This window comes from Terrapene carolina, unplaced genomic scaffold (genome assembly GCF_002925995.2).
Source record: "Terrapene carolina triunguis isolate 2854851 unplaced genomic scaffold, T_m_triunguis-2.0 Scaffold58, whole genome shotgun sequence".
NCBI lineage: Eukaryota > Metazoa > Chordata > Testudines > Emydidae > Terrapene > Terrapene triunguis.
Window position 1 is genome coordinate 42,137,787 of NW_020664409.1, and position 9,821 is coordinate 42,147,607.

Consider the following 9,821-nt stretch of genomic DNA (forward strand, 5'->3'; position numbering starts at 1 on the left):
GTGGGTTTTATAATGGTGTTTCTTTAAGGAGACACCATTAAGATAAGATCTTTTTTTTTTTTTTAAAGTCCTAACCTGAGCTAATAGTGTTACCTCATATTATTAACAATAGAAGAATTTATCAAATGTAACTTTTCACCATCCATCCTGTTAACTAACATTTTTGTATTTCTGGTTCTTGACAGTGCTAGTTCAAGCAAATCTGGACAACCTGAATTGGGCCCAGTGTGCTCAGACTGAAACCAAACTCTGCACTTCCTTGCACTCATGTAAATCTGGAGTAACTCCATTGAACTGGATTATCTCCACCTGCAGCCTACCCCAGATCTGCACACACAGGTTACCTTCCACATGAAGATCTCCCCATTCTCCTATTGGGGGGCAGCTGCTTTAAAAGCGAAATTTTAAACAGTGCTCAACATTGGCCTAATCCTGCTACCATTGAAGTTAATAGAATTTAAATTGACTTAACTGGGAGCAGAGTTAGGCACTTTTGAAAATCCCATGCTAAATATTCACAAACTACTGAACCAGTTTTCTTCAAACTTGCCTTGTTTGGTAGATCCCATGGATATTTAATCAAGCCAAGCCTGATGACTGTAAGTAGTGTGGTTTAATTCACTTTATGAAGGTGCTATAGGAAATACCATTTTTTTTGTATTTTGTTAACTGATAAATAAATTTGATAATGTAAAAACGAGATAATATTTTAAGGCATACAAATAAGGGAACATAGCTGAACACTTAATTGTAACATTGCATTTCCACACTACAGTGATTTATTACTCAATCTCAGGACGGTACTAATAGTAGTTTTGAGGGTTTTCTTGTATAGAGTATTTATAATTTCACTGAAAGTGTGAAATGTGTGTATGATGATTCTTTCAAGGCAAACAAATTTGAATTGGTGCATTCCACTCCAATCTTCATCATCCCTTTTATGACCTCATCCTCGTCCTATAAGTATTGCATGATAAATAAAGTATTTCATATATTTATTCCTTCCCATTTGGATTACTTTGCACTTTCTCAAAAACTTGTTAAAAAGATGATTTCTGTCTTTGAAACTTTCTCAAATCTAGCTTGGATTATTAAAAAATCAGCAGATCAAATGTGGAAGTTTGATATAACTGAAAGATTACTCTAGAGATCAGCTGAGAACTAATATGGAGGCTAAATATATCTTTTCTAAGTACAAGATCTCCAATGGATTCATAGGAAAGCTTGTACAGCAATTGCTGATGTGGATTATGGTTCATATTGAACATCACAGTTTCTCCACCTTCAAAAATATTGTGTACAATAGGTTTATTGACTGAACACATTCAGGTTGTTATGGGTTAAAAAATCATCCTCTCTGTAAATCAGACTGTTAATTTCCAAAATATCAACTAAATTGTTTTTTTCCTTTCCCCTTTTTTGTTTAAACTTCATTTTTTAAATCCAATGTGGCATTCTTGTGACTCATGTTTTTTTCCTTTTGATGCCTGCAATGAACCACAGGATGTGAAGCATTTACTGACTATATTATATAACTTGTAATTCTACAGCTATCAGCAACTATGCTTGGCCAGCTTCAAGTGAATTTCTTCACAGAGTGAGCAGTGCAGCTAATCACGACATCCATCTTTATCTTAAGATGAGATCATTATCTATAATAAGACACCTATTGTAAAGAGAGGAGTTCAAGCTCAAGAAAAGGCATTTTCTGCTACATGCCTTCCACCACTCTGGGACTATGGAGTTAGCTCGCTGCCAGGATGTAGAAGAAAGAGTCAAAGCTTTAAACACATACAAATCTGTTAAGCATCATCTCATTGTTTTTTTCATCAGTCCTGATTTTCTTTATCCTCTGTTCAGATCTGTCTGTGTCTGTCTGTCCTGTGCTTATGAAAGGTATCAGACAGTTCCAGATACTGACATTTGGGATTTATACACAGAACTGGTACAGCAGAGGGAGCAATAGTGCAAGCTTCCTTCAGATTATTTAGCCCATCTGCTTCAACCTTGGCTTGGACCTTTAGGGGAGAGAGAATAGTTCAGTGTAAAACATCCATTCAGTCCTTGCTCCCATATCAGAGGCAAGGGTGCCAGTTTGTGATCTGTGTCTGTGTATGTCTTTCTGGGTACAGGTGGGAGTTAGAAAGGGTGACCAGATGTCCCAATTTTATAGGGACAGTCCCAATATTTGGGGCTTTTTCTTATATAGGCGCCTATTACTCCCCACCCCGTGTCCCAATTTTTCATACTTGCTATCTGGTCACCCTAGAGCAGTGGTTCCCAAACTTTAACCACCTGTGAACCCCTTTCACTAAAATGTCAAGTCTCGCGAACCCCCTCCTAAAAATGAATATTTCCGGGGATTTTCTCCTTTACCTGAGTATAAATTATAAAAGCAGTGATCTTGGAAATATAAAATTTGTTTTTATGACATGCTTATTACACACTATTTATTATTAATTACTATTTATCATTACAGTATTTTTATTACATTTATGAAAAGGGCAACTCTCTTCCAAGATCTCACTTTCATAGCTTGTATCACTTTGAATAAGCCTGTTATAAGACAAGGCTCCTATGTTTCATCAAGGAGTATCAGACGTGAAAGAGAATGAAGGGATTTAAGAAGCCAACTCAAAGAGTTCTTCCTACACAAGCATTCAGGTCTTGAGCAGTCCAGGCAAACAACGCACGTTACAACAAAGCTTAAACTTGTTCTTCATAATAATTTTAAAAACAAGATTAGCTGCCTATTTAATTTTAAAAACAGCAAAAAATATCCACCTCCCTTTCCATTTCTTATAAGGAGTCTTGAAGTTTAAACCTCCTCAGTGTGATAGATATGCTTGCTTTGATCTGCTTAGCTCTTGGAAGTCCAGGGGCTCCGGGCTGCTGGTCCCATGCTGCCCGGGGTCCCTAAGGACAGCTCTGTCTGCCATTAGGGAATTTTTTCCTGAGAACCCCCTGTAACATTTCATGAACCCCCAGGGGTTCACGAACCCCAGTTTGGGAACCACTGCCCTAGAGCTAGGGGAGGAGGTTTTGATGGATGTACTTGTCCACTAAAAACTGGATGGAGAACATCAATTTGTATCACATAGCTCTGTTCAGCTGGTAGTGACTAAATTACAGTGAACCTAGATGACAGTCAGCCTGGTGATCTATAGCTAAAAGGTTCCATACCCCAATACCAGTGTCCTGAGACTTCCAATCATGACTTAAGGTCTGATTTCTTTTTTTTTTTTCCCCTAGTAAAAAAGCTCATTGTTTTCCCTTCTTTCCCAAGCTCTTCCACTGGGAGGTTGAATAAAGTTAATATCAAATTTTATATTAGAGAATTAGTGAGAGGTTGTTTTGTTTGTTTTGTTTTTTCCACAGGCCAAGTAGAAGAGAGGTTCATTTGAATTGTTTCCGGGATTATCCCCTTTCCATTCTGGACAGTTGTGTGTGCGTAAATGTATTTATTTGCCTGCCTGCATACCTTCGTACATTCCTACTTAGTTCTGCCAAGAATGCAGGGGACTGGACTAGATGACCTATCAAGGTCCCTTCCAGTCCTATGATTCTATGACTCTGGCCAGATTTCCACTAAGGGCCTTTGGTCATCTGTCCAGGCAAAAATAAACAAATGGCATTTGTTGCTTCTGCTGTGCTATAACATACTGGGAGTCTTTATTCTGTGCGGAAGACAGTGCTTCATTGACAACTGTGCTTTAGATTCAAGGATGAGTGAGGACCATTTGCTTGACCAAGCAGTTCTCACTCTGCTCTTGATCTCTGACCAGGCTAGTTCTAGTACTTTGATTCGTGCTTACTCAGGCCTTTCAGTCTCTCTCTCAGGCATGGATTGCAGTGTGGTGTCTCCTTTAGTAGTGTGATGCTTTATTCCAGGTGTTCTCAAACTTCATTGCACCGCGACCCCCTTCTGACAACAAAAATTACTACATGACCCCAGCAGGGGGGACTGAAGCCTTAGCTCACCCAAGCCCCACTGCCCCAGGTGTGGGGGCCAAAGCCAAAGGGCTTCAACCGCGGGCGGGGGTGGGGAGGCCTGTAACGTGAGCACTGTCTCCCAGGGCTGAAGCCGAAGCCTGAGCCCCTCGAGCTTCAGCTTTGGCCCCGGGCAGTGGGGCTCGGGCTTTGGCTTTGGCTTTGGCCCCAGGCGGTGGGGCCGGGATTTTGGCCCCAGGCCCCAGCAAGCATAATGCCAGCCTTAGTGACCCCATGAAAACATGGTCGCAAACCACTTTGGGGTCCCGACCCACAGTTTGAGAACTGCTGCTTTATGCTGTCTTCACAACCTTTTGTATGCATGCTTGGTTGCAGTGGAACCTTTAGAGCAACAAAGACTCCTGCCGCGCTCAGTTGAAAGGAGTCATGTGCTGTACTTTGCATTGCATTGAAACTTTTTAATTGTCTTTTTTCATAGCCTTTTTTATAGTTGCCACTTTCGGCCTTTTGAGACATGGAATCAACAGTTGAGGATATGCTTTTGTTATTTATCCACTGGCCCCTCCAGCACAGAAAAGACTTAGTGCTCAGTGGTATGGGACTCCGTGTACCCATACTAATGATTTATTTTCTATAGGCCACTTATTTCTTTCAATTTTATAAAATCAAAAATTCACCTACCACAAACCATTGTGTTTGAAATTTTATTGTATTTTAGAGACATTAGATCTTGGGTTTGCCTATCAATGTGGTCAATTTCCAAATACAATTTTCTCCTCATTGCAGCGGCATATTTAGAGTTAGTGGGGCCCTGTGCACAGCTTCATTTTTGGGGCCTCCCCCTTGGGACCCAGCCAAGAAAAAGAACATTCTCTCTTATCTCCCCCCCTCCTCGTTTTCATTCTTTTTTTCTTCATCCTCCTCCTATATTATAAGTAATAGGAAGTAAATGAAAATAAAGTGAGGTACCATGATTGGGGAAGGGGGGTGGGGTACAGGAGGGGGCGTGGGGGCGTCTTTGGGAGGAAGTTTGGGTGCGGGCTCTGGGCTGGGGCAGGCGGTTGGGGTGTGGGAGAGGGGCAGGGGGCCGGTGCTTACCTAGGGCGGCACGTCTCCCAAAGCAACCGGCACCCCATCCCCCTCTGGCAGCAGTTCCTAGGCAGGGGAGGGGTCAGGGGATCTCCGTGTGCTGCTGCCCGCAGGCGCTGCCCCCACAGCTCCCATTGGCCACAGTTCACGGCCAATGGGAGCTGCAAAGTTGGCGCTCGGGGCGGGGGCAACGCACAGGGACATGCCAGTCGCTTCCAGGAGTGAAGCAGCATGGAGAGAGGGAGACAGAGTGGGCAGGGAGCCGCCTTAGCCCTGCTGCTGGCACATCTCTGTGCGCCCCTTGAGGGGGAGGAGGGCAGTGAGTCTCTATGCACAGAGCCGCCTCCCCACCGCCAGGGACGCGCAGAGACGTGCCTGGAGCCAGCCACTTCTGGGAGCAGCGTGGGGCGATTGGCCACGGCATGCAGGCAGCCTGCGTACCTGAGCCCTACTGCGCCGCCGGCTGGGACTCGGGGGCAGGTTGTCAGATATTTGTCCTGCATTTTGGGGGCCTCCCTGTTGTTGGGGGCCCTATGCCACCGCACGGTTTGTTTCATGGTAAATCCACTCCTGCCTCATGGGTGTTTGGAGCATGTGTAACTGAAGCAGGAGTTCTCTCTTAGTTCTGTCAGGGAACATTGATACTTAGTTTCTAAAGACTAGCTCCTTTGGAACAGTGCTGCTCTTATGCCTATATGGGGAAATCTTGCCTTGATATAAAAATGTATCAAAATGTAGTACCTGAGTTTCAAACAAATTGAGTGTACAGATGTATCTGGTAAATAATGGTTTGATTTTGCAAAGTACAAGGTATGTTCTCATAGTCTTTCAGTAGCTGCTGGTTTCTTCTTTAGGCTTTATATTTTGTTGCTGGGTCAGTTGTGAGCAGAGTTATCATGGTCTCATGCAGATTTGATATGGTTTGCCTCTTGTAGAAAAGAAAGTGCTTACTGTTTCTATGGCATCTCTTGGGTTGGCAGAAGGGGTGCTAGGAACTACTGTGTGTGCTTTTTCCATTTTTGTTAGTTTGCTTGCTAAAAGTTGTGGAGAGAATATTAGTATCTTTTAAAAAGTTGGGTAACATTGGATTTTTTTTATATAATAAATGCTGTATTTCACTAAGGAATAGATTTTTTTTAAAGCTGTGTTTGATATGTATTTGGCAAATAGCTCTATAACACTAATCCTCCTCTTTGTCACTCTAAGTCAGAAAGCTGTTCCATTCATGGCTCCTAATTAGCTGGAAAAATACTTGCTTGGTATAACTAAGAGTGTGTTTGGTCCCTGAGCATTTGGTTGTTAGCCTGCTGAGGACCTTGATTTAGCACCATAGTCTGATGGCTCATGCATGCCGCATTGTAATCTTGCAACATTTGTATGATTCTGGTGCATAACTTCAGTATTGTTAATCAAGAAGGGCTGCATCTTTAGAAGCAATTTGGAGTTAGAAAATGGAATTAGCCATTCGATGAAGGGAGGAAATGAGATCTGTGTTTTAAAAAGGGGGCTTGATCTTCAGCTGCTCTGCCTTTCCACCTCCCCTGTTTCTAGGCAGCCAGGGGTAGAGCCAGCCCAAGCATAAGATAGAGCAGCCCCAGGGCTAGTCTAACACTGGCTGGAAAGGTCTCCTACAGGCCATTCTGGCCTAATATGCCCAGAACACAGTAAGATCTGGGCACACTCCATACAGATGCATCTCCATTTCAGACTATCTTGACATATCCACTACACAGAGATGGTGAGCAGGTGGCCTAAAGCCTGCTACCTGGAGATTCCCTTAAATCAGGGGAATTATCAGCTGCTCCCATAAGGCAGCTTTACATCCTCTTTGAACTGCTGGAGAAGTGCAAATGGGATTAGTGTGGGCTGAACATGTGGCCCAATGTTTGGGAAATATATAAGAAGAGTAGAATTGCTTGAAAGTAAGCCATTTATTCATATTTTTCACTTCAATAAAATTAGTGACCTGAAAATATGATTCATTCTGGGCAGGTACATTTATGACCATGGGCATCTTAAATTTATGCCACTATGATTTAATCCATTCATAGAATCATAGAAATTGGAAATGAAAAAATCCAGTCCAACTCCTATCAATGCACGATTGCTCCATAAAGTATATTGTCAAGTGCTTTGACCCATCTGGTTATTAACATGTATTCTTATTAATAATATAACTTGGATGGCACCTTAACTTTAAATATACTGTATAAATATAGGATATGACCCTGCAAAACTGTTTAATAGGCTGGCAGGAGATGCTCCTACAGGAAAATGGTAAGTGGATTTTATTGACTCATTGGTGAAGGTGGGTCAATATCCCACCTGGATATTAAAGAGGTCAGAGTGGCTGAGTAGTCCTTGGGGAGGAACTCTGAGCCTCGGAGTGGATTGTGGAGGAGCTTGTCTAGATTAATTTAAAGTAACCATGAATAAAGTCAGGAGGGGATCATATAGTTGAAGGCTCCTACTCATAACTTACTCTTAAAAGAGCTAGTTGAGGCATTCACTGGACCATTAATGTTAATTTTGAGTAAGGGCGGTCTACACTACAGCCAGGATCGATGCTCTGAGATCGATCCACTGGCAGTCAATTTAGCGGGGTCCAGTGAAGACCCGCCAAATCGACAGCAGATCGCTCTCCAGTCGACCCCTGTACTCTACCCCCGACAAGAAGAGTAAGGTAAATCGATGGGAGAGTTTCTCCTGTAGACCCCCGGCAGTGTAGACCTCGTGGTAACTCGACCTAAGGTACGTCGACTCCAGCTACGTTACTCACATAGCTGGAGTTGCTTAGCGTAGGTCGACTTACAGCGGTAGTGTAGACATAGCCTAAGTCTTGGAACACTGGGGAAGTTCCAGAAGTCTGGAAGAACACTAATGTGCCAATATTTTAAAAGGGCAAATGAAGTGACCTGGGTAATTATAGTCCTGTCAGTCTGACATCAATCCCTGCCAAGATAATGGAGCAGCTGATATGGGATTTGTTTAATAAAGAATTAAAGGAGGGTAATACGATTAATGCCAATTAACATAGGTTTATGGAAAATATATCCTGTCAAACTAACTTGATTTTTTTATGAGATTACAAGTTTGGTTGATAAAGATTATAGTGTTGATGTTAATAGACTTCTCTAAGGCATTTGGCTTGATATCACACAACATTTTGATTAAAAAATTAGAACAATATAAAATTAACATGGCATACATTAGATGTATTAGAAGCTGGCTAACTTATAGGTCTCAGAATGTGATTGTAAATAGGGAATCATCGTCGAGCGGGTGTGTTTCTAGGGATTGGTTCTTGGTCCAACTCTATTGAATATTTTTATCAATGCCCTGGAAGAAAACATAAAATCATCATTGAAGTTTGCAGATGACACAAAAATTGAGGGAGTGTTAAAGAAGGAACAGGACAGGTCACTGATACAGAATGATCTGGATTGCTTGGTAAGCGGACATAAGCAAACAATATGTGTTTTAATATGGCTGAATGTAAATGTATACATCTAAGAACAAAGAATGTAGGCCACACTTACAGGATGGGAGACTCTATCTTGGGAAGCTGTGATTCTGAAAAAGATTTGGGTGTCGTGGTGAATAATGAGCTGAACATGAGCTCCCAGTGTGATGCTGTGGCCAAAAGAGCTAATGCGATCCTGGGATGCATAAACAGGGAATCTTGAGTAGGAACAGAGAGGTTATCTTACCTCTGTATTAATTACCACTGCTGGAATACTGTGTACAGTTCTGGTGTCTACAATTCAAGAATGATGTTGATAAATTGCAGAGGATTCAGAGAAGAGCCATAAGAATGATTAAAGGATTAGAAAATATGCCTTATAGTGGTAGATACAAAGAGTTCAATCTCATAGATTCATAGACTTTAAGGCCAGAAGGGATCATCGTGATCATCTAGTCTGATCTCCTGCACATGGCAGGCCAAAGAACCTCACCCACCCACTCCTGTAGTAGACCCCTAACCTCTGACTGAGTTACTGAAGTCCTCAAATCATGATTTAAAGACTTCAAGTTACAAAGAATACACCATTTACTCTGCCAGATATGACGATCAGTTAGACCCTGAGCATGTGGGCAAGACCCACCAGGCAGATACCTGGGAAAGAATTATCTGTAGTAACTCAGAGCCCTCCCCATCTAGTGCCCCATCTCTGGCCACTGGGGATCTTTGCTACAACCAGTCGCAGATGGACCACATACCATTGTAGGCAGTCTCATCATTCCATTCCCTCCATAAACTTATCAAGCTCAGTCTTGAAGTCAGTAGGCTTTTTGCCGCCGCTGTTCTCCTTGAAAGACTGTTCCAGAACTTCACTCTGATGGTTAGAAATCTTCATCTAATTTCAAGCCTAAAGAGATTGATGGCCAGTTTATATTTATTTGTTCTTGTGTCAACATTGGCACTTAACTTAAATAACTCCTCTCCCTCCCTGATGTTTATCCCTGTGATGTATTTATAGAGACCAATCATATCTCCCGTCAGCCTTCTTTTGGGTAGGCTAAACAAACCAGGCTCCCCGAGTCTCTTCTCATAAGGTAGGTTTTCCATTCCTCTGATCATCCTATTTAGTTTAACAAAGAGAAGATTAAGGGATGACTTGATTACAGTATATAACTACCTAGACGAGGAACAAGTATTTGATAATGGGCTCTCCATTCTAGCAGAGAAAGGTATAACTGAATCCAGTGTCTAGGGGTACGTCTTCACTTACATCCGGGTCCGGATGTAAGCAATCGGTTTTCTGAGTTCGATTTATCGC